Below are 24,197 nucleotides of genomic sequence, written 5' to 3'. Positions count from 1 at the left end.
TTTCTTTCACTTAGCTTGGTTTTGCTTAAGGGGGAATTTGGTTTTATCTTGATTTGGTCATGTTCTACATAAGTGATAAGGGACTCTCCTGTTGAGTACTAAGGGGAAGAAAGAGTGTACAGACATGGAACTCGACTTAGAGTTACAGCAGGGATAAATTGGTAGGTGTTCCTGGACCGGTTTCTTTTCCAGTAAGATTGATAAAATGGCTGTTTGCAAATCAACACATGAAAGCTTTCACCTCTCAAAGAGGCCAGTTTCCTCTGAAAATAGGGTATTATTTTTAATTAAGAAGTTCAAGAAATGGGACAAAATGTTCAGAGAAATGGGCCCCAAGAAATTAGTGGAATGGCTAAAGAACTATTTCCGGCATTGTACATTTATTTGCCTTGGATTCTGAATTTGTCTAAGGTATTTCAAATAACTGTTGTAGCTAGCTACACTGGGATACTGAAGCTACACTGGGATACTGAACAGGATATCTTTTGTGCAAAAAGATTCCTGTTGCCTGACTACCAGTGCTCAGTAAATGCTATAGGAAGATTAACAGATTTAAAATGTGCCTCTTGAAAATGAACTAAGGGGCAACTTGAGTAACATCCTCCTGAGCATCAGAATAGTTTTCAGAAGACAGGGGACTGAGGACTTTTTTTCACAGTGGGTAGTTTGAGGATGTTCATATTTAAAGATGTTGATAGAATTTAATTCCAGTCAGTTTCAACATCCTTTTCCCTTAGCCACAGCACTGCTGGAGATAATGCAGGCGGACGGCTGTGACTGCAGACGGTCATTGTAAACAAACTGCCTCGCGGCCTGTCCCGCCAGCGGATTACCCTGGCGGGCCTCGTGCGGACTGTGGGCCACAAGTTGCCCACCACTGGTCTAAGAGATATAAGAAGGGTTATGTGAATTCATGAAACAGACATGGTTGACAGTGGGAGGGGAGAGAGGAGCTAACAATCTTGTAGGGACTTAATTGACTCTAAACTAGGTTAGCAGCTAGAGTGTAACCTGTCATGGGAGACACCGCTGTCAGCCACACTGGAATGACTCCCTGTGATTGAGGTGAGAAGCCTTTGGAGCCCTCTTAAAAATCTCACCCAGTGGCTCAAAAAAACAGAATCCTGCTCAAAGATGCAAGCATACCGCAGAAATACTGAATGGAGAAGTTTTACTTCTGTGCACTGAAGACCTTTATGCAACATTTTTCCCTTGCATAGTGCATTGCATACAAGGGTCTTGTTGCACTTTAAATACCGATCCAACTTTGTAGATACTTTTTGGCAGAACTGGGAAAATGAGGCACAGAGAAGTTAAGGGACTTGCCCACGGTCACATAATGAGACAGTAGCAGATCTGGGAATAGAATCTAGGTGTCCTGTGTTACTCCTTCATAAACCATTTGCAACTATTTGTGAAGTCTCACTTTATGAATGTGACTTAGCTCAGTGAAGTAAGAGAATAGGGTAGGACTTCTAGCAGAATTTAGGCAAGTTGGTGTGAAATGCCATCTCACATCAGGAGGAGAATTCACTTAAAACAATAATACTCTGATTGTGTAATATCTTTTCAATTCAACAAAAATACACTGTCCTCTCCTACATCTAAAATAGGTTTGAGGAAACACAATGAGGTTGAGGAGTGTGTTCTGAAGCTTATACAATCTGAAGTGAATTGCTGACTACAATAAAGCTGCAATCTACCATTATTTTCTAAAAGTGGCGGCACTGTGATACATTTGGCCACACACTTCAACTTCCTCTACAATCTCTGGAAACTAAACGTCAACTTATATGGGTTTAAAAGTCCCACTCTCCCAAATGGAGTTTTAAAAATATTTTCTTGGTCTCGGAACAGGGAGTGTGTGCACACACACACACACACACACACACACTTTCCAAGCAAGACAGAAGTAGCTGGAGGAATTAATAAAAAGAGGTTCAGCAATCCATGGTGGGTACTTTTGATCATGTGTTGTTTTCCGATTTTCCATTAACACCTCCAACAGCCAAACGGCTGCCCTAACAATGTGACTCACAAAGAAAATGTAACGGTTATGTGCACAATCCTAATTTCTATTTTCATCCTGGTTTTCTAATCCTTTCATGCTTCCTCCCGCCCGGGGCATCTTTTGCTTGAACAGATTCCTTGTAGTCCCTGATGGCAGTGCCAGTTTGTAGAACCAGCTGTAAAGGAAATACAAAGACAATGCAAGGTTTTGACTTTACGACAGGTTCGGGTGTTAACGATATAAGAAAAGTAGTGGGAAGGAGAGAGAGAAGATGCCTACATTAGATGGTGTTCACCATATAGCGTTCTGCACCCCCATTTTGGATTTTGCGCCAATAGGTCTCCATGCACTCCTCCCCCATTTCTAGCTTCCATAATTCTGTACCTGATAGGCTTGATGGGGAAAGGGAAGGAGACACAGTAGGATGCTGGACATACAGAACACTGGGCCGCCATCAATAACAGGAGAGTCAACTCAAGCCTGTGTGGTGACTTGCAGGACTTTTGAACAAGATGCCCCACAGAACCTGCGAGAGAAAATGAAAAGCAGCTCTTGGAAAAGAGGGAAGAGCACGAGCCATGTGTATCCCGGTTTCAGTAGGAAATGCTTTTCACTATTCAAGCCTTTGGATTGCTTTAATAATATTGTAGCTTTCTGTAACGCAGCCTACTTTTGGGCCAGCTGCCTGGAGGACCCACCCATCTCCTGCACTTGAAGGGAGACACTGCTGCATGTGCAATTTCCCAAAGAACAAGCCAATTAAAGGTTTGGCATTGAAGCCTCAGGCCCACAATCTATCGCTGCAGGGCAGCCAGAGATGCTGCCTTTCACCAGAACTTACGGACCTGATCTTCAGCAGGGCTCAGCACCCAAACTTCAGTGGGAGCCAGAAGGAGATATGGGTGCTCAGAAGCCATGAAAATCAAGTGCTGGTTATTGAAAAGGAGAACGGGAAGGGGAGAAAGAAGATACCCCGTCATGTCTGTCTGTCAGCTGTTGACGCGCATGGCCAGATACAGTCAGACAACTTCCTTCCTCTGTCACTGAGTTTCAAAGCATGCCTGTTATTTGTACTGAAGTAGTAGTGCCCAGAGGCCCCAGTTTGGACCACAGCACCGTTTTGCTAGGTGTTGTACAAAGATAAACAGGAGTTCAGTTCTTGCCACGAAGAGCTTACAGCCTCCCAGCACTTGGCATGCCCTGAAAAATCAGGATCTGCCCAAATAGAGACTTAATCACTTCAGTAGAAAACAATCAAACAAAATAAAGCCTGCCCTCCCTGTACCTCATGCTCTAAAGCCAGACACACACGCGGTGAGTGAACAGTAAGGTTTATGTTGGCCAAAGTCTTGTTGGCAACATCAGACGATGCCCTATTGCTGTTTGAGGCAGCAGTGCCTAAATCATGGAAAGGCTAGAGCTTCTGGGAGATTTAGGAACAAGCAGCACCTCTTTGAAGGCAAGACTCAAACAGACAATCTGCTTGAGTAAGAAGAGCTGAGACAAGCTGCAGGGCCACAGATACATGAGTATCTGGCGTAATGCTGGAGAGGATGGGAAGAAAGGTACAAGGTACATAAGATGGTACATTTCTCTAGTTTATCACTTGCACATCAGGAGGATGGTCATTGTGAGAAAATATGGACCGTCAAACATGGCATCTGGTTGTTACTGCACAGATTTGTCTGTTTACCTTCCAAATAACATCAGCTCAGTACATCTGTCAACAATGCATGATAGAAAATAGTGAAAAAAAGAATATAGGACCCCATCCTGCTCTCACATACATTGCAGGAGTTACTATCTCGAAGTCAACAGAGTTATACTGGCAAAAAACATGGACATAAATGAGACTGAAATCAGGCCCATAATAGCCAGCACTGTAGAACTAGGTACATAACTATGGAAGAGTGAGTTTGATTCAGTTCTGCTTCATGCATCCCCAGCACACTTAATAGCTACATTATATTTCCCAGGTCAACATGGTCAACTGTGTTGTACAAAGCGGAAATAACGCCGCACGACATACTGATTCCAGCTTGAGAACTGTAGCACTGGGGGTAAGGAGTAACAAATCACACTGACTCAGAAAGGGAGCTAGCTTGCAACAGAAATCGTTGCTCGAGAAAGATGAAACACCAAGATGTCACCCTCCGCGTCAATTCTCAGACCATAACTGCACTTTAATACAGCTCAGTTTTTCATTTATCAGACTGGATAAGCAAGCGTCATCGGTTACCTGAGTCACAGACAAAGTATGGCCGTGAGTTCTTAGGACCTAGCCTTTTTGGAGAAAATCACCCTCATTTCACGATTGCCAGTGACAGCAACAGTGGCAACATCAGTGTAGATGGGCCTTAGGCATTTTTGCCACAGCATCATCTAGACCTGCTCTGACTATTGCCCTAAAACACAACTGTGTCGCACTTCTGCTAGTTATAGTGCGAAGATGGGAGTTTACCCAAGCTAGCACAGACACAGCCTTAAGGAATAAGAGTCCGTCAAGTTCAAAGCCAAAGCTCCCAGGAACTGAGAAGGATCGATTTGACAATCCTTACCACTTACTTGAAGCTTTATGATCATTAATGTTAAAAAAACAGCAAATTTTTCAGTTGGGTCACCTTTTGTTTTAAAGTAATTGTAAAAAAAGAAAGAAAGAAAGACAGAAAGTTGGCAACAAGTAATTCCAGCACTGTGTTGGGAGAGGTTCATTACATGGGGTTGGGGGGGGGGGGGGCGGGGGGAAGGAGGAAGCAATGGGGACAGGGAAGAGACTAACCAGTGTTATAGGAGTTGTGGAGAGAGTATATGAACTAAATGGCAATCCCTTAGGACAGTGAGACACTTTTAAAGATTAACTCCCTTTTTTGCCCAGTTTCCCCCCATGAAGTCTTTTGAACCAACATATTTTATGCACAGAGAGACTCCTCCAAAGCCCATTGGAGTTTATGGAAGAACCAGAGTTTGTGTACCACATTTTGGAAGCTATTTCCAAGAGCAGGGATGGTCATTTTACTTTACAAATTCAGAATCTGATTTTATACTTATAGACCGACTACACTTTATCCAAACTTTCAACCCCCTCCTCTAGCCATTACCGGCCAAAGAGTAAGCAAAAACCATCCCTTGTCAACTCTACAAGCTACCACAGCTAGATGGCTGCTCAAGTACCAGAAACAAAGCCCACTGAGTTGCTGAATTCCCCCTTTTATTCTCCTTAGCAACAGCAATAATTAACAGCTGAAGCTTTATGGCATGATCTCTCAGCACCCACCCACCTCTCCTGTCCAAAGAGAGAAAAGTCAGACCCCAACTCCACCCTTGACCAAAAGACAACAATAACCCCCAGGTTTCCAGTTTTGCATGAGGCCCTGTACAGAGGGTCAAGAAAGTCAGAGAGACTGTGCCAATCACACTGGCATCAATCAGGAGCAACTCCACACAAACCAATGGCTTTACATTGGTGTAAACATCAGAAATCAAGCCCTGTATATATACACTCTGAAAGACAAAAAAGATGCTTTGGTTAGCCAGGAGTGCTTTAAACTTCTATTAAAACAAGACAGAATAGTTCCATGTACACTGGAAACACTCTGGATCAATATGTGGTTTGTTGCTGGACAGGTTTTTCCCCCCAGCCATCAGAAACTCATGACAAAAGAGCACATCTCATTTACGAACTTAGCTATAAATATTTTTGCTAACTGCCGTTTAGGAATTTCATTTCCTGCTTGAGCAAGTCCTGTTGAAAGAGGCAATTACCAAATTTGTTTCTAGTTATAGAAATAGATGTTTGTTGCTGCCCACATCTGTTTCACCAAATTGTCAGCTAGGGACTCTCTGAGGAGAGTGAACCTCTTCCAGAGAGAGCTTTGCCACCTCCCCAGAAAACTAACAGCAATTAGATGGAATAGGTTTCCACTCCCATCTTCTTTTAAGCTCTGTCTGTCACCGTACTGGAGAGCTGGCTGGTGTTCACAGGACTTTTCGCATGCAGTTCCACACTTACTTGTGAAAGTCTACATCCCCTCTGGTAGGGGCACTATAGATTGTTTTCTGTAGGATAGTAACTGGCTCTGTTTCCTGCTGCTATTGAAAAGCTACTGCAGAATATACATTTGAGCCATTGTCAGAAATATCACACCAAAGCAGGTTAAGTTATGTATGTTCTGAAGTTTTGAATATGGAGAAGGAATAATGAAATAAAGGGAAAATTACATGTGTATTCTATATACCTACATACACCCCCCTACCCCAAGGAATGAGTGTCTTGTGGGTCAGGCTGTGACCTGGGCATCCGAAGAACTGGATTCAGTTTCTGGCTTTCTGTGTGACCCCTGACAAATCAATTAATCCTTTTTTGCCTCAGCTTCTCCATAATATTGCCTCTCCCCCAGCACTTTGTTTGACTTGTCTACTTAGGATTTGTGGACTATTCAGGATCTTACCTGTACTAGTCAGTAGTTACTGTACATGGGGCACAGTGAGACTACTTGCATGAGTAACTTCACCAATATGCATAGGAGAGTCACAATCTGTCTAAGGCCTTGTCTACACTACACAGGTGTTTTCGACAAAAGTCAGCTTTTGTCAATAAAACAGTAGAGGTGTACACACTGAAATGCTCCTTCGCCGATGTAACCTCCCTGCTATGCCGACATAATAAAACCACCTCAATGAGAGGTGGAGGGCTTATGTCAGTGTAGTTAAGGCAACACAGTGTCTGCATAGACATTGCATTCCTTACATCCATTGTTGGCTGTCATTCTTGTCAATTTCACAGCTTGGCTGGAGCCGTGAAATTGACAAGAAAGCTGGCTCCCCCTTCCAGAGCCAGGCTGCTGCCCGTTCTCTGCTCCAAGTAGGGCTGCCACCCAGGCTCCCATCTTGGGCTCCCTCTGCTGCCTCCCGGGGAGGCCACTGGGAGCATGGCAACCAACTGTACTCTGGATGCGGATCTCCCTGTCGGAGGCGAGAAGCCCCAGGTGACTGCCCTCTCTGCTCCCAGCTGGGAGCAGGGAAGCGAGAAGCCCCAGGGGGCAGCTGAGTGGAGCTGTGAGCCCTGGCTCTCAGTCCCCCACACTGCCCTCCTCAGTCAGTGAAAGTACTCCTTGTGAGGACACGTATCACCGACAGAAAGAGGGTAGTGTGGACATCAGCCACCCCAGTACTTAATGCAGTGGCTGTACATCAACCTAACATAGGTCGATTTATCTTTGTAGGGTAGACATAGTGTTAGGTTACAAACTCTTTGGGGCAGGGATGATCTCTCACTATGTGCAGGTACACCACTAAGCACAATGGGACCCTAGTCTCAGCTGGGCTCTGTGATACAAATAAATAATGATTCCTGCACATATACACACAGTTACACTGCTAGCCTAAGACAATAATATTTGATAACATCTCACTCTCACTGGTGCTTTGCTTCATTACCTGACAGCTCAGAACTTGGCACGGGATGCACTACAAAGCCAGTTTTGCAACATTGTATCTGCTGTGACCAAGGAAGAGGTTCTTCATGCCACAGTCTGCTGATCATGCCTTTCCCTATCCCATTTTCATTATTTAGACAACAGTCCCATTACAGCCCAGGGTTATATTATTATTGTATTACAGAAGCCCTGACTGAAATCTGAGTCCCAATTATGCTAGGTATCGCAAACACACCAAAAATACAGTCCCTGCCTTGAAGATATTACATGTGAACGTCCCAGTCCTGCAAACACTTAGGCACATGTGTAACCTTTTTTTACACATGTTAATTTGTTAGTCTCTAAGGTGCCAAAAGGATTCCTCCTTTTTTTTTGTGCTACCACTGAAACCTTACTCAGGCTGGTCATCTTACTGACTCTAATAGTTCATTAGGTTCTATGGACTCTAATGGGACTCCTTGGGAAGCAAAGTATTTGCAGGACAGGGGACTATGTAGGCAAGTCAAAGCATGAGAGAGAGGAAATGCTATTATTCCATTTTACACATGGGGAAGCAAGGCACAGAGAGACAAAGTGACTTGCCCAAAGTCACGCATAGGGATGTGGTTGGATTTGAAGCCAGATCTCCTCCTAGTCCAATGCAGTAACCAAAAGAACATCTTTACACTTTCTTATTTCCTCTACTTTTGTGCCCCTTGCCTGGTTTGGTCACTTTTGTTTATAAGCCAGAGACACATCACAAGGCAGTTGCTTCTGTCAAGTAAGGCAAATGTCAACTGAAGCCATAAAATTTACTAGAAAAAAAATCCCAAACACACACAAAAATCTGAAATTGATCTGAATTTCGCCATTTCAGTATTATAGTTCTAGTCTCAAATTGGCTTGAGTGTCTGAGGCGGGGGAGTAGACGAGGAGGAATATCATGGGCCTGGTAAAATTAGGGAGGAGAGGGTAATAAACTTATTTCCATTACAATTATGGCCACTGCCTGAGGGCTAACTAACTTCTGGAGCAAGCGCTGGTGTTTATGTATTTTTTTTAAAAAGAAGAAATCTGTTTTTCACTAATCCAAAGACCATTCCCCTGTTCCTTTTCCAGCCACAAAGATGATCTGAAACAATCAGAAATCTATTTCTATTTAGTATATGCTTTGGTCACTACAGCAGAAGCGGGATTAGTTTGGAATCCTCATGAGACATCTGCTCCCCGCCCCCTTCCAGCGGAGACCTCTCCCACCCTGCACGTAGGAACCAGAAGGTAGATGGACGACGGGGTTGCAGTGGAAAATTTACAGCTATTCAGTGAGGTCAACACCAACAATAGGTTTTCACAAGGACAAGGGGATGGGGAAAGAGACCCTCTTTCATTCTCTGCTCTTGCCTATCCCCCCACCCCCCTTCCCACTCTTCCCAGATGTGATTTTAGCTTGGCTTCTAATCAGCTTTGTAGGGACCTAAATATCCTGATGTGCTTTTGGCTCTCGTGGTTTTTTAAGTCTGGTTGCAGCAGTGGATGGCTAGCTCTGCTCCCTCCCCTTCCACCGTGGGCATGCCTGTGGTATAGGTAAACACAGTGACCCTGAGAATTTCAGGGGAGTGCAGGGAATAGCAGTTTACATTGCAGTTTGGCTCTGGTGGGGGGGTAAGAGTTTGATGGGGGTGGGCAGAGGGGAGGATTATCCATGGACACAGCTTGTCCCTTTTCCACTGTTTAACAATAAAGTAGTAGCTATAGCAACGGGTTAATTAATGCACCTAATTTGCATAACTAAAAACCACAAACCCATTCAAACTGTGCTGATATTTTCATTCTTAAACCTGGCCTACCGAGCTGTATTCTTCTTACCGCAATGTGAATGCACACAAATAATATATATCAAATATAATCATGGCTTTTGTAATGTGATCTGCCTATGCAACTCCGAGAGATACTCGTCCTACCTACCTGTATTCTCCCAGAAAAATGTTAGCACTTGCAAGAAAACATATAATAAAGGCAGAAAACAAAAAGGAGAGTGAAGTGCCCCTTAAAAAAGAAAAAAAGAAAGTAAAATAATTTGTGGGAAAACCATACATTCCAGGATTGGGGAGTAAAAAGATAGCGAATGTAAAGGTTTCAGACTATCATATAACCAGAGGGGGAAATGTCTTCTCACCACAAACATGCATCTGCATGATGTCTAGACAGTCATAAAAAGGGCAATTAAAGTACTGCATGCTGCAGTAAGCTAACGTCTCCTCTCTGAGTCTAAGCAGTTTAACGTACTGCACTAACTTCTCAAAAAAAAAATAAATAAAACGAAAAAAAGACGACTGTTTGCAGGGGGAAATATTTTGAAATTCAGTTTTAAATAAGCTGGTAAATTAGTTCAACCTTGTCAAATCTTTGCCTTATAAGTTATAACATATCAAATATTCTGCCTGCATCCTGTCTAGACTGTGACAACAAAGGGCATTTAAAGTCCTGTGAGATGCACAGACAGAGTAGCCATTTAAAGATGCAGTATTGCTTTCTGCATCTGAAACCATTTATCAGATGGAATTAAAATGAAAATAGTTAGTAATCACTTGAGTTCATAACCAACATTTAAAAAGCAAAAAAACCCCAAACAAACAAAAAAAACCCACCTACAGCTCTTCGATCTATAGCCCATCAAAACCATTCCAATAGATCTTTCCAATGGAATTTGGCTGGCATTTGTTTTTATTAACTAGAGATGTATACATCTTTGTTTGGCAAAAGAATCTTTAATACGGATGTTAATGTACTTAAAGCCCAGCTCCAAGTGTTAGGTGATCCACAAGAACATGAAAGAGTGATTTAGAATGGGAAGTCTTTCTATATAAAGGGTTAACTACGAAATGCATCAACATATATAAATAAAAAAGAAAACCTGAACGTTGCCTTGAAAGCTGCAGGCTTAAAAATACATAAATTACACTTCATGTAATAGCAACTGGTCTACCTTCCCTGAGATGCAACCTGAATGGACATCATCCTCTCCTCTTAGGGGCAAAAGGCAACTTAATGCAAATCGAATGGGTGTCTAAACCATTTTTACTGACAAAGGACAATTTTCTGGGAGAAGCACAGAAAGTTAACAGCTCAGCCAATACAAGAACCATCTCCCCCTTCCTCCCCAGTTTTATCATCTGTTTGAGAGCCGAAATATTTATAAAGAATATGCAAAATATCTGATCTGGCTTAACTGAATTAGATTTACAACGCCTGTGATGCAGTAGAGATTAATGAATGTTCTTGACAGATAATGCTACTGGGCAACAATTTCAGCAAAACCCAAGTGTAAGGCTATGACTTTTAAAGATCTGATTTTATTATAAGATAGGGTAAAACTGGCCAGACATTACAAAGGGCATCAAAAGCATGTTTTGAAGAGGAGGCAGTTATGCACACACAGTTTCTATTCTAGCTGCTTCATATGGCAGTTATGAGTGGAGTGTAGGATTGAAGGGGGCGGGGGTTGTCTTTTAAGTTCAAAATCGGATTATCTGTTTATTGCACCATAACATTCCCCTCTACCCCCATTTGTGTCCCCCCCACCACTCATTGCTTAATTATTATTTTAATAAGACTGTTCCCAACTTCACAGCTTATTCTGCAATAGCCCAAGGGCTACAACTGTTCATTAGACAGAATTTCTGTTTTAATTGCACTGACACAGATGTGTTGGTTATCTGGAAGAAATTACTAAACTGAGCAGTAAAGAATGGAGCTGGATGCTTTTCTTCCCTTATGAAAAGTTTAATATTTTCCCCTATAAGAATAGCAGTGTTAAATGCATTGCAGGTTTTGCTGTCCAAAGATGCAATTAGCCCGTAATTGCTTCCTGTGCCCTATTTGGTCAGGTGTTACAGAATCCTTACCAGACAAAAGTATCGCATTTATTGTAGCGTATGCACCTTAGAAGCCATTTATAAGGATGTTTTAGCACTGGTCAACATGCATCTCAAAAATTATCCATCTATATCTGTGCTAAGCTTTCGCTGGTTGGAATTGAACCCACGGCCAAAAGGGTGTTTTATTTTACTCAAAATGAGATGATTTCTACAAGGGTTAAAGTGCCATTTTTAACTTGAAGCAGTTTTAAATTTGGTGTGTGTGCTTAGAAATCACCTCTATCTTCAGCGGAGCTACTCTTTTAAAGTGAAAAGTCACAAAGATTTTTGGTGCCGCTCTGATGATGAGCCAATATATATTTGCAGGGGGCCCAATCAGACTCACATTACACTCAGTTACCTCTTTCCATTGACGTTAATGGGACTGGGCCCAGTGTATGTATGCATGACATGTGTGCTCTAGCCAGCAGGAACTGTAGAGAGTATCAAGATGCCAAATCCTGCTTGCATTCCAAAGTCAATAGGTTAATTTTTAGTGCAAGGTGAGCCAGACTGGGGTTATGGGGTACAGCTTTTGGGAAGGATTGCAAGTCGCTTCACTAAGCTAATGCAGGTTTCAGAGTAACAGCTGTGTTAGTCTGTATTCGCAAAAAGAAAAGGAGTACTTGTGGCACCTTAGAGACTTCTTAGAGACTTGGAGGGTGAGAAAACCTGGATTTGTGCTGGAAATGGCCCACCTGATGATCACTTTAGATAAGCTATTACCAGCAGGACAGTGGGGTGGGAGGAGGTATTGTTTCATATTCTCTGTGTATATATAAAGTCTGCTACAGTTTCCACGGTATGCATCTGATGAAGTGAGCTGTAGCTCACGAAAGCTCATGCTCAAATAAATTGGTTAGTCTCTAAGGTGCCACAAGTACTCCTTTTCTTTAAGCTAATGCAATCACTGGCTGGGGTTGCTAACTTTCTAATGGCACAAAACCAAACACCCTTGCCCTGCTCTGCCTCTTCCTCAAGGCCCTGACCCTTCTCCGAGGCCCAGTTCCTCACTCACTCCATCCCTTCTTCCCCTCCCCCACCCTCACTCACTTTCACTGGACTGGGTGAGGGGGTTGGGGTGTGGGAGGGGGTGAGGGCTCTGGCTCGGGGTGTGGGTTCTGGGGTGGGGCCAGAAATGAGGGGTTCAGGGTGCGTGAGGGGGCTCCAGGCTGGAGATGAGGGGTTTGGAGTGCAGGAGTGGGCTCAGGGCTGGGGCAGCGGGTTGGGGTGCGGGAGGGTCAGCGGGGTGCAGGTTTCAGAAGGAAGTTTGGGTTCAGGAGGGGGTGTGTGCGTGGGCTCCAGGATGGAGTTTGGTTGTGGGAGGGAGCTCGGTTGTGGGAGGGAGCTCAGGGCTGGGGGTTAGGATGTGGGAGGGGGGTGCGGGCTCCAGAAGGGGGCTCAGGGCTGAGGCAGGGGATTGGGATGTCGGCTCTGGGAGGGAGTTAGGGTGCGGGAGGGGGTTCCAACCTGGGGCCGGGGGTTGAGGTGCAGGAGGGGGTTTGGGGTGCTGGGGTTCAGGGTGCAGGGTCCAGCCAGTTGGAGCTTATCTCAGGCGGCTCTCGGTTGGCAGCACAGCGGGGCTAAGGCAGGCTCCCTGCCTGCCCTGGCTCCGCAAGGCTCCCAGAAGAGGCCGGCATGTCCAGCTCTTAGGTGCAGGGGCAGCCAGGTGGCACTGTGCCTGCAGGCACCGGCTTCGCAGCTCCCACTGGCCACAGTTCCCGGCCAACAGGAGCTGTGGAGCCGGTGCTCAGGGCAGGAGCAGTGTGCGGAGCTTCCCTAATTGCCCTTGCACCTAAGGGCCGCAGGGACATGCCAGCCACTTCTGGGAGCCGCAGGGAGCCTGCTTTAGCCCCGCTGCACCGCCGACCGGACTTTTAATGCCACAGTCAGCAGTGCTGACCAGACCTGTCAGGTTCCCTTTTCGACCAGGTGTTCTGGTCAAAAACTGGATGCCTGGCAACCCTACCACTGGCTCAAGATATCTGACCTAATCATAAAAGACTTCCTCTGGCAAAAGCTCCATTTTGAATGATTATGTGTGTTTGTGTCTTTGTGGGTAATTGGTGGCACATGGGCTCAAACAGTTGCCAAACTGGAATGGAGAAATTCAGAAAGTCACTCTTTGGCAAGAAATTGAAAATACAAATGTTTGAAGGGAACCCCCCAATACCTCTGTTTTTTTAAAATGGCTCTCCCCAATTCCAAAACCAGCTTTGCAGAACCGAGGCTTCTAATTCCAGCCTAGTTAAAGTACCTGGGTTTTAGGGCTAGGGTGGGGAGTAGGTTTATTGGATTTTGTTCCCCCTCTAACCTCTCCCAAGATGTAAATTACCAGACAGATGTGCTCTGTAAAAATTACATCTCTTCTGCTTAACAATCAGGCTTCAAACCTGCCACAATTCTGCAGCTGTCAAATCAACCATGGAGTTTATATAGAATTCTTCCTAGACTCATTTCGGCAAAAGACGGAGATAATAGCCTTAGATATCTGGAGAAATAGCTATCGGTTGTATTCTTTTTAAAACCACCATATTTGACATGACAAACTCCATGAGAGGGAAAAAAAACCCCAACCCTCCCACCCAAAATGCTCATAATTTCATTGTCCCCAGAATCCTGAAGAAGTTTCTTGTATATATTATCCTACATATGCGCACTCTACACATCTGATATGCACACACACATATAAACACAAAAGTGGGGCAAATCTTGAATCATTTTACTTCACGGAGAGTTTTGCCTGAATAAGCACTTCAGGATTTGAAAGCCCACTGTTACTATTAAATGGTTTTTAATTAAATGAAAAGAAGTACGAACCTGCCAGGTTTTTTTGTCCTCTTTCCACGGGACTGTGATAAATGTGCTTCCAACATATTTATCTAACAATTTCAGTTATCAGGCAAATGGGCCAAACACAGACTTTAGTAGCAGGCGCACAACTGGACCCAAACTGTCCAATGAAAGGTAAAGCTAGGGATGATCTAAGTTTAGGGGAAGCTGGACGGTAGGGGGCAGGGGAGGAGAGACACAGGAAAGACATGCACTGAATAAAGCTAAAATTGCAGATTAACAATTCTCCTTCAAACAAAAACCATCTGTGATTTAAAGAAATAAAAATTAACAAATATTTCATCACAAATCTGCATAAAAGAACCAACGACTTTGTTGCTGGGAGTTTATTTGCTTTGTATCTGCTGAAAACCTTTGCAATTCCACTATCACATTCAATAAAGCCCTAAAGACTGAACCATCTTGTATGCGGTCTTCAAGAGACAGAGGCAGGTCAGCTGCATCCTTTATATATAAAGTCCTCTGCCGAGACCTGACTTTGTTTTGTATCTTGGTCCTAGATGCTTTTTGGCAGTTTGCTCTAGACTTATTGGCATAGGCTAAAAGGTTTTTATTTAGACGGTGTCAGCTGAGCATCTGTGCATGTAAGAACTGGAGTGGGAGTAATCTTGACTGTATTTCAAAAGCACATTTCTCTCTGGGAGCTGCCTTGATAATTATAAATCTGAGCATGTTTAAATAGCGGGGTTACTCCCACTGGCGGAGTCCCCGTTTCCTTTCCCAAGCATAGCTCCGTATTCTGGGATGCATTCCCTGATCAGTCGAGAGAAGACTGGCTGGGAACACTCCCTAACCTCTGACCCCCACTAACAAAAGGTAGAGAAAGCGTCTAGACCTTCAGTCTGAATGTGAGAGAAGGCAAGTATTGTATTGCGGAGATACAGGCTTTGCCTTAGAGAACAGAGGCTGCTATAGACATTGAAGGAGCCGGACTAGACAGGAAGGGAAGGAGAAAGCCAAAAGTAATGGAAGCTCCAGCCCTAATATTTGGTAAATAAAACCCAGAACTACATCCCACCACAGTGAAAGAGCCAAACTACATTTGTCCCTTTTTAGCCAATCGATGCTTTGGGATAGGCTTCCACAACACAGGGTCCCTCTGGTCAGTGTTGCTACTCTCTAGGGAGTCTAGGCAAACAGCATCGTATCAAGTCTGCTAAACCCCTGGGGGCTGGAATTTGCTTATCTGACTTAATATGTTCAGTTTAAATGGGCTTGGAGTCCCCTTAGCATCTTTGTATTCTGCAGATCTCTGACAGCTCCACTAATGCAACGAATTCATGTTCAATTCAGTGCAGACTGTTACAGGAGCGAGAGCATACACCATGATCTCTTTCACTGAGTCTCTACTTTTGTCTTGCTGTTAGTCTAAAATAAAACAATTTGGGGAAATCCATTCTGATCCTGTGATTAGGATGCTGGCTTAGGAGTCAGGACACCTGTGTTCAAGTCCAAGCTCTACCCTAGATTTCTTGTGTAACCTTGCATAAGTCACTAAGTCTGTGCCTCCATTCCCCATCTGTAAACAAAGATAACAGTACTTTTCTACCTCACAGGGGTGTTGTGAAACACTCAGATACTACAATAATGGGAAATGTACAAGTACTGTACAAGTAGAAACAGAGACCCACCAAACACCCCCAAAAGTTCTTCCCTCAGTCTTAAGGAAATTGGGTTGTTACTAAATACCTAGAGTGTATTTTAGTATACTTTTTAAAAGTATTTGAAAATATTACAGATGAGCAACATTTGGAATTTCCATCTTGTGGGAAGTTCTGACATTTCAACAGTTTTTTGACCTGAATAGGGATGATAGGTTGAAATTTCAAAATTTTTCATGGAATGGACATTCCAAAACATTTTGATTCAGATATGTCAAACCAAACCATTTCATTTCACCACTTTTGATGAATACAAAACGTTTTGACATTCCCAAACTGAAATGTTTTATTTCAGTTTCTTGAAAGAACCTGAAATGCTTTGTTTCAAATCAAAAAGGAGTACTTGTGGCACCTTAGAGACTAACCAATTTATTTGAGCATAAGTACTCCTTTTCTTTTTGCGAATACAGACTAACACGGCTGTTACTCTGAAACCTGTTTCAAATCAGTTTAACATTAAAACTGCATTTTCCATCTGGGATATGTTGCCTCTTGGGAACTATAGTATGGAAGCCTGATGTCCCTATTCTCCCCTATGGGCCAGGCTTCCTGGTCAGACTACATTTCCCATGACATACTTTGGGTCATGTGCCTCCCATGATGCACCACAAAAAGCTTTTTCAGAAAGAAATCTGCACAGCATTATAGAAGTTCGTCCCATAGGAGAGAATGGAGGCCGAAACGTCAACTCCTCTAAGGCAATGTGCCATAGGGAAATGCAGATTAATGTTTCATTTCAAATCAGTCCAGTAAAACTTTCTGGGTCAGTTCAACGAAATGAAATAGTCTGATTCAGCCCAAACCAGCATGAAACAAAAATATTTTATTTAGATTTTCCTGATGAAAAATTAATACTTTGTGAAAACTGCATTTTCCGTCTGAAAATCATTCCGATGGAAGATTCCCAATTGCCTCAAATAAATAAATAAATAAATAAATAAAAACAATTTATGCTTGGGGAGCCAGTGCTGTTTTCTGTGATATCACCTGGGGAAATTACTGCTGTATCCAAATGTAAGTGGTATTTTCTGGATCACAAAAGTCAGTCAGCATGGCAGTGAAAGAAGAAGAGGATTTACACCAACTTATCCAGAAGTTTCCTTTCTTTCAGCACAGTGAAATCCACAGAATTTATAACGGGTCTTCGGAGCCCACTTGCAGCCCAGTCACTAAACTCACAGATATGCCTAACAAAGACAAATAAGCCAGCTTCCACAGCTGCAACAGAAATAGAGCCCTTGTAACCGAATATATTCGGATAAATAAAACATTAATTACTGACTATGCATATGCTTAGTGCAGAGCATAAGAGCTTTGTTATTCACTTAGCTACCAAATGGTCAACCTTTATCTATAAGTCCTACTATGTGAAGAAAAGAAATTTTGGGGTAATTGCATGTACATTTTTCTGTACTTCAGCACAGACAAATCCATAGATCCTACAAAGAGGTTTTAGCAATAGTGTGTAGCTATGGAGAGGAAAAAGTGTAGACTAATATAACCAAATATTGAAAGAACAGAGTGAAATAAAGAAATATGGACATAGGCCATTTACCAACTGACTGAGGCATTACAGGATTCAATTCCAGTCTTTTGAGAACAGTGACAAATGAGGCTTGGATTTCAAGCATTTTGATCCAAAGCCCAAAGAAGTCAATGGAAAGCGCATTTTTGCCTAGATTTATATTTAGCATTGTGCAAACACCAATGTGGTTTCTAGCTTTTACGAGAGATGGTAGAGACTAGGAGGAGGAAAACTGTAATTCTGTCTCATTTGATGAACGGGATATGGACTTGACTGTGGAGCAGAATGAACCACTTTGTCAGAATGAGCAATGCAGTTCCATTGTCCACTTGGACAAAGCTTCCAATTAAGATACTCGTCTGGTGGGTAGTTTTGTTGTAATGTTTACTAAGTCCAGTAATCACCAACTCTATGCACCTTATGGAGCCACCAGAATCATAACCCATGTCTGACACATCCATTAATGCCAGCCAGACCACTCTTGAAATATTACCAGGAAATTGCAGGTGAAATATGCAAATGCCTAAACTGAGTAACCAAGCAATCTTACTGCTGTAAGGTTTGTCCCCTCACCCCACTCCTTTCCCTTCCATTTTATTGTGTATACTGACTGTACCTCAACCAAAATAGCTCTTTGGGGAAGGAATCATCTGAAGTTCTCATGTTATAAAATAAACATTTTGTGGGAGGCCACTGTGAAGACAGTAAGAGCTGCTTAGTTTTTCGTTGCCATATATTTTGATGGAAGGAATTCCCAAGTGCCTCAGTTTAGCATTCAGCTTCCTGGTTCTCTTTTGGAAGCAGAAGTTCTTTAGCTCTATATCCATTGTCCCACATCCTTTAAAAGGATAAAAAGTCAGAGATTCAAACATCAACTGAATTTTTGAGAAAGAGCCCTGCAACCAAACTAGAAGATTGTACTAGATATTCAGGAGTCTGCAGGCAAAAGTGGGAAGGGGGAAAAAAAAGCAGTTAACTATAAAATCTCTCAGATCAGTCTTACTTGAAATAGTATTCCCTGCCTGGTGCTTGTGTTTTGACCCCTTGCATGAAGAGTTTTAAGAGATTTATCTCAACATCCAAAGAGAGATGTAGTTAGGGATTATCCAGCGAAGCCAGCACAGATCTTGGCTAATGCTGCCACTGATGCTATTGTGGTTGTGCAAACTAACAAGTGTTTTAATGCCAGGTTGTCACAGCTAAAGGGCAAGTCATTAAATGCAAAGAAGGTTCCATTAAAAAAAATTCCCCTTTATTTGAGTGCAACACGGGGCTTGCATAGAAGAGAGAGACGCTTCTCCCTCTTACCCCCGCTCAGTCAAGTGTAGTTTTTAGTGCATCCTCCCTTAGAAGTGAAAGCTTGTCATTCCCTAAAAATGCAGCTCCAGATGCCCAAGAATGCCAAAAGAGGCTTGCATCTCTGTGTGGATTCTCAGGGGAGGTTTTTCTGTGCAAGCTACAGAATAAATCATTTTTTGGATTTGCAGGTTTTTGCAATATAGGCACAATCTGTAGCTGCAGTCAGGGTCCCAGACAAAGCCTCTGAGAATAACCATCTGACAGAGGGATTTTGTGTTGCAGACTGGAGCTTTTAAGTGCCTTACAAGTCTTCTCTTGTTTTTTTCCTGTGTTCTGCAGTCTCCCCTTTTTGTGTAACATTTAAGTAAAAGGTTCTTGGATGGGGTTTAAAAAAATGAAACAAAAACTCTGGTCAGCCATTGGTTTGAATTTGAGTGAAATTAGGTTCATGGTAAGATTATTAGAATGCCTTATGTTGTATTCCAAACAACCTTTTTTTGGATAACTCAAGGAAATGTTAGGCAAAGGAGCCAAGACGTAGTGAATCCAGACAATAATTAATTTTCATTAGAAAGACTCACATTTAATCCTCTTCTACCCCACTACAGAAAGACAAATTCTCAGCAGAATCTTTTCTCAAACAAACGAACAAACAAAAAACGGGGAGTTGGGGGGGGGGGGGAGTGATGCCAATAATGAAAATTAAAAAACCACAAAAAAACAACTTGAACTAGAACAAGGCTTTGCTCACATGCTACAGGAGCAAGATAACTGGTGCAAGTTTGACAAAATTAAAACCACAGTTGAACAGTTGGGCTTTCTGGGCTGGTCCAACATATTTACAGAAAGCTTCTAAACAGCAGACAATTTGGAAGTATTTGGTGCTACATTAAAAAAAAATTTTTTTAAACAAAACAAATCCCTATCAGATTTTAGTAAGTCTTTTCCTCACCTGACACATTGGCTACATCTGTTCTTGACACTGCTCCACACACCAGCTATTCCCAACCTGGGGCTCCATTCTCTGTAGCCCTGCTCCTTGAGTCATTATTTCCACCAACGCAAAGTGAGTGCAAAGCCTTATTAAGAATGGTGGCATTTCACAGCCACTTGGCACTGGTGCAAGTGATTACTTTGCCCTGAACCTTGTAGAATCTGGACTTCTTTTAAATAGAATCATGCATAAAGCTTTTTGGTCACAGCTTTTGATTGAGGATTCATTTTAAATGGTTTATAAAGGGCTAACAAGAGATTTATAGGGTTTAAAAGCATGTTACAAACATGAGTAGAGAGTGTTATAGACGTTTGATAATAAGCCAAGGTTATAAACAACCTACTGACTTGTCAGGCTCTACACCAATTGATTCATAGATGTTTTAATAAATAAATTTCCTAACACTCTGTAAACTCTTTATAAATGGAACCTCAATAGAAAGGATTAACTTTTAAATATACGGATTTCTGCAAGTTATGTTTTAATCAAAGAAAAAAAGATGTTTTATATTTAGGGTGAATTAAGGTAAAACCAATGCCCAAATTTAGTCCGTGAACCCCATAAATGTAATTACAACATATTCTTAAGAAAGCAAAGAGCATTTTGCAAGCAGCTTCAGATCGTATCAGAAAGTCTGGTCTACTAGGTATTTGGGACCAAATTTTCATGGGTGCTAAATAAATACTTACAGCTCCTACCAACTTCAACTAGAGTTGTGGCTTCCCAGTACTTATGAAAAATCAGGTCACTGAAGTGCACACACGTCTGCCTTCACAGAATGCACAGAAGTGTTTCCTCATTAACCAAAGTCTAAGTTTAGAACAGGAGCAACAAATAGAAGAGTGATCAAGACTTTAAGGAGAACAGGAAAATTAGCACTTTAACAGCTGTTTCCATACTAGACAACAGTGGAAGTTGCAGGTTACACATGACAGCTCCTACGTCTGTCAAACAATGGAAGGAAAAAAACCCCAAACTATGCAGATTTGTAGAATTAAATAGATCAGCTGGTACAGATGGTTCCTCATAATATTGCAGCCCTCCTGCCACACCCAATATGTCAAATATCTACTGTCATACACATACTATTTCATTAATAGCATGACAATGGGATTTACACCCCATTTCCATTGAGTGAACTATGAAAGCTGTTTGTAATCCAGCAACATACAGATAAGCTTCATAATTAGATCTTGTCGCTCTTGAAATATTTAACTTGCCCAGTTTACCTGGAAAGGTGAGACCAGGATTTGGTGCCAGGATACATTTGAAAGAAAAACAGAACACAAAGCACCATAGAAACGTAGGGCTGGATGGACCTTGAGAAGTCATCAGGTCCATCCCCCTGCACTGAGGCAGGACCAAATAAACGTAGACCGGGGGTCAGCAACCTTTCAGAAGTGGTGTGCCGAGTCTTCATTTATTCACTCTAATTTAAGGTTTCACATGCCAGTAATACATTTTAACGTTTTTAAAAGGTCTCTTTCTATAAGTCTATAATATACAACTAAACTATTGTTGTATGTAAAGTAAATAAGGTTTTTAAAATGTTTAAGAAGCTTCATTTAAAATTAAATTAAAACTCAGAGCCCTCCGGACCAGTGGCCAGGACCCGGGCAGTGTGAGTGCCACTGAAAATCTGCTCGTGTGCCGCCTTTGGCTTGCGTACCATAGGTTGCCTACCCCTGACCGAGACCATCCCTGACAAGTGTTTATCCAACCTGTTTTTAAATATCTCCATCTTCCACAACCTCCCTTTGAAGCCTAGTTCAGAGCTTAACAACCCTTATAGTTAGAGAGCTTTTCCTAACATCTAAACTAAATTTCCCTTGCTGCAGATCAAGCCCATTTCTTCTTATCCCACCTTTAGTGGACTCTGCATACAAGGTGTCAACATATTTAAAGACCATTACTAGGGCACACTTCAGCCATCTTCTCGCAAGATTAAACATGCCCAGCTTTTTTAACATTTCCTGAAAGGTCAGGTTTTCTAAACCTTATATCATTTTTGTTGCTCTCCTGTGGACTCACAAATTTCCTAAAGTGCGGCACCCAAAACTGGACACAATACTCCAGTTGAGTCCACAGCAGTGCTGAGTAGAGCAAGACAATTGCCTCCCATGTATATATATAAATGTATATGTATATATATAAATAAATAAAATACACCTGTAAATACACCCCAGAATATTAGCCTTTTTTGCAACTACACCATACTGTTGACTCATTCAATTTATGATCCACAATAATGTCCAGATCATTTTAAGCAGTTCTACCACCTACCCCATTTACTCACCATTTTGTAGTTGTGCTTTTGCACTTTAATCTTGCCGATTTCAGACCAATTCTCCAATTTGTCAAGGTTGTTGTGAATTCTAATCCTGTCCTCCAAAGCACTTGCAAAAACACTAGTGCCATCTGCAAATTTTACATACTCACCACTCCATTATTCAGGAATGAAATATTGATTAGTACCAGATTCAGGATGGACCCCTGTGGAACACCACTAGATATGCCCTCCCAGTATGACAGTGAACCACTGATAACTACTCTAGAAGTCTGGTCTTTTAACCAGTTGTGCACCCACCTTATAATAACGTATCTGTACTCCTACCACCTTAGCAGCCTCACCTTTGTAACTCCCATACAAGTAGCTATTTGCTACGTTTTGAGGCTTGATTTTCAAAAGACCTCAGGACATTTGAGAACTTGAAATATCTCTGACCCTTAGTGCCATTACCCCTGCAAACTTCAGTGATACTAATTTTTTTTTACAAGTTAGTTTGTTCCATTCCTGTTAAAAAAAAAGTACTGAAAAAACCCTCTTTCCAAATGAGCTGAAGTTATAATGAATGAATTCCCCTTTTAATTCACTGTTATACCAGTACAACTGCTTACCCAGTAGCACTTACATCCAACACCAAGTCAGGACTTAACCTTGGAAGGCCTAGATAAAAATATACCAACTTTTCGGGCCTTATCTAACACCTTGGCGGTCACAGTCACCCTTCTTCTTCGCTCCCAGCCTATCAGAGCCTTCCCTGTCATCTCCAGGAACAGCAACCCTCTTTTACCTTTTACATTGTGTCATACAACATTGGTGGCCTCAGGTGGGAGACTCTCATGGGCTGTCTGCCTATCTTGGAGTATCATGTCTTCTGTACAAAGGCCTACACTGCACCTGTTCTAACCCTGGGAGAAACCCCAGGAATCTTCACATACTAGATTTTGAGACAGCTAGCATTTCAGAAAAGGCAAAGGCCTCCTAAGATACTCAAATAGTGGTGGATACTTACAACGATCTGAAGAAGACTTTAGCGTTGGGCGGAACATAAAAATTTGCACTAATGATTTGTAATAACAATAACTGAATGTTGTAACTGAAAACACGTGACCTTCAGCTGGGCCAAGAATAATCTAGGCACTAGATCAAAGACCAAAACTTCAGCAGGTCACGCAATCCTGTCATGAATTCAACTGAAGGTAATGCTACAAATATCTATTTCTAGGCTGACCAATTGATTAAACAGCTAAATGGTCTCAGATACCTGATCTAGAGCTCAGGTGAGGTGCATCATTTAGATGATCATCCTTGGACGCAGGCTTACTTTGATCAAGGCCATGATACAGCACTTGGATATAATGGGTAGGGAGCTGCTATATAATGTCCTCTTAAATATAATGTAGCATATTAGGTGAGACAGAGTTGTGGAGTTCTCCTATATACGATGCTGCAGATTCGTAAATCTGTGTTTGACACAGCCTAGAACACTACTTGGACTTCCATTAGAAATTAGCACTTTGTTAAACCCTGCCTCACACCAAGCAGGAAGAAATCTTAGAACACCAATAAATACAAAATACAAGTTTTTTGTATACAAGCTTTTTGAAACGAAATACAAGTTTTTGTATAAAAATAAAAGTTTTGTATAGCACTCACCAATGACTCAAATGGAGGTTTCCCTAGAAAGGTGTTTAATAGTGATCAATACAAACCTGCTAGATTATAGATAAAAGGCTTTGAATTGCTTATTTTCTTTATATATTTTAATGCAGTATTATTTAGTCTCAACTCTTAATTAATGTAACCATAACCAGTTTGAGCATCTGCTTCCAATTAGTAGCAAAGGTAAACAATTTAGGCACCATTGTGATATACATTGAGCTCTTTCACTCACGTAGCCACAATTCACAGAGAGGGGAAAGAAAAGAGTAGTAATGTCCCGCTAGTGAGTTTTATTTGGCATCTACAGATAAAGACTACCAGCCTTGCATAGTAGGAGATTTTCTGTATTAGTCAAAATTTGACGCATAAACAGGAGGGCAACATGTGCCATAGATATCAAACACACTAAGGCAAGGAGAGTCAACACCAAAACTAGCAAATCAAAGGCTGCATTGCACCTCTCTCTCCTCCCAGCCTTCCCATTGCAAGATGGCAAGTGAGAACTGCAGGAAAGCAGTCTAGGAAGCAATTTAAAAGGTTATGTTAACACAGCCTTTCTCCGAAAGAGACCTTTAAA

At 42.1% G+C, this 24,197-nt stretch overlaps 1 protein-coding gene across 4 annotated transcripts in view; it reads right to left on the bottom strand.

Moving 5' to 3' along the window:
• Window positions 1–24,197, bottom strand: part of PMEPA1 (prostate transmembrane protein, androgen induced 1) — a 66,839-nt gene that overhangs the window by 22,574 nt on the left and 20,068 nt on the right. The window contains exon 1 of one of the 4 annotated variants that reach the window (XM_048820091.2): window positions 2,396–2,414. The exons of the other annotated variants lie outside the window; for them this stretch is intronic. The gene's annotated coding sequence lies outside the window, so the exon portion shown is untranslated. Of the gene's footprint in view, window positions 1–2,395; window positions 2,415–24,197 lie in introns of those variants that run through there. 4 annotated transcript variants of the gene reach the window in all.

Source organism: Caretta caretta, chromosome 13, assembly GCF_965140235.1.
Source record: "Caretta caretta isolate rCarCar2 chromosome 13, rCarCar1.hap1, whole genome shotgun sequence".
Taxonomy (NCBI): Eukaryota; Metazoa; Chordata; order Testudines; family Cheloniidae; genus Caretta; species Caretta caretta.
Note: the sequence above shows the minus strand (reverse complement) of the source record. Positions and strands in the feature narration are given on the sequence as shown.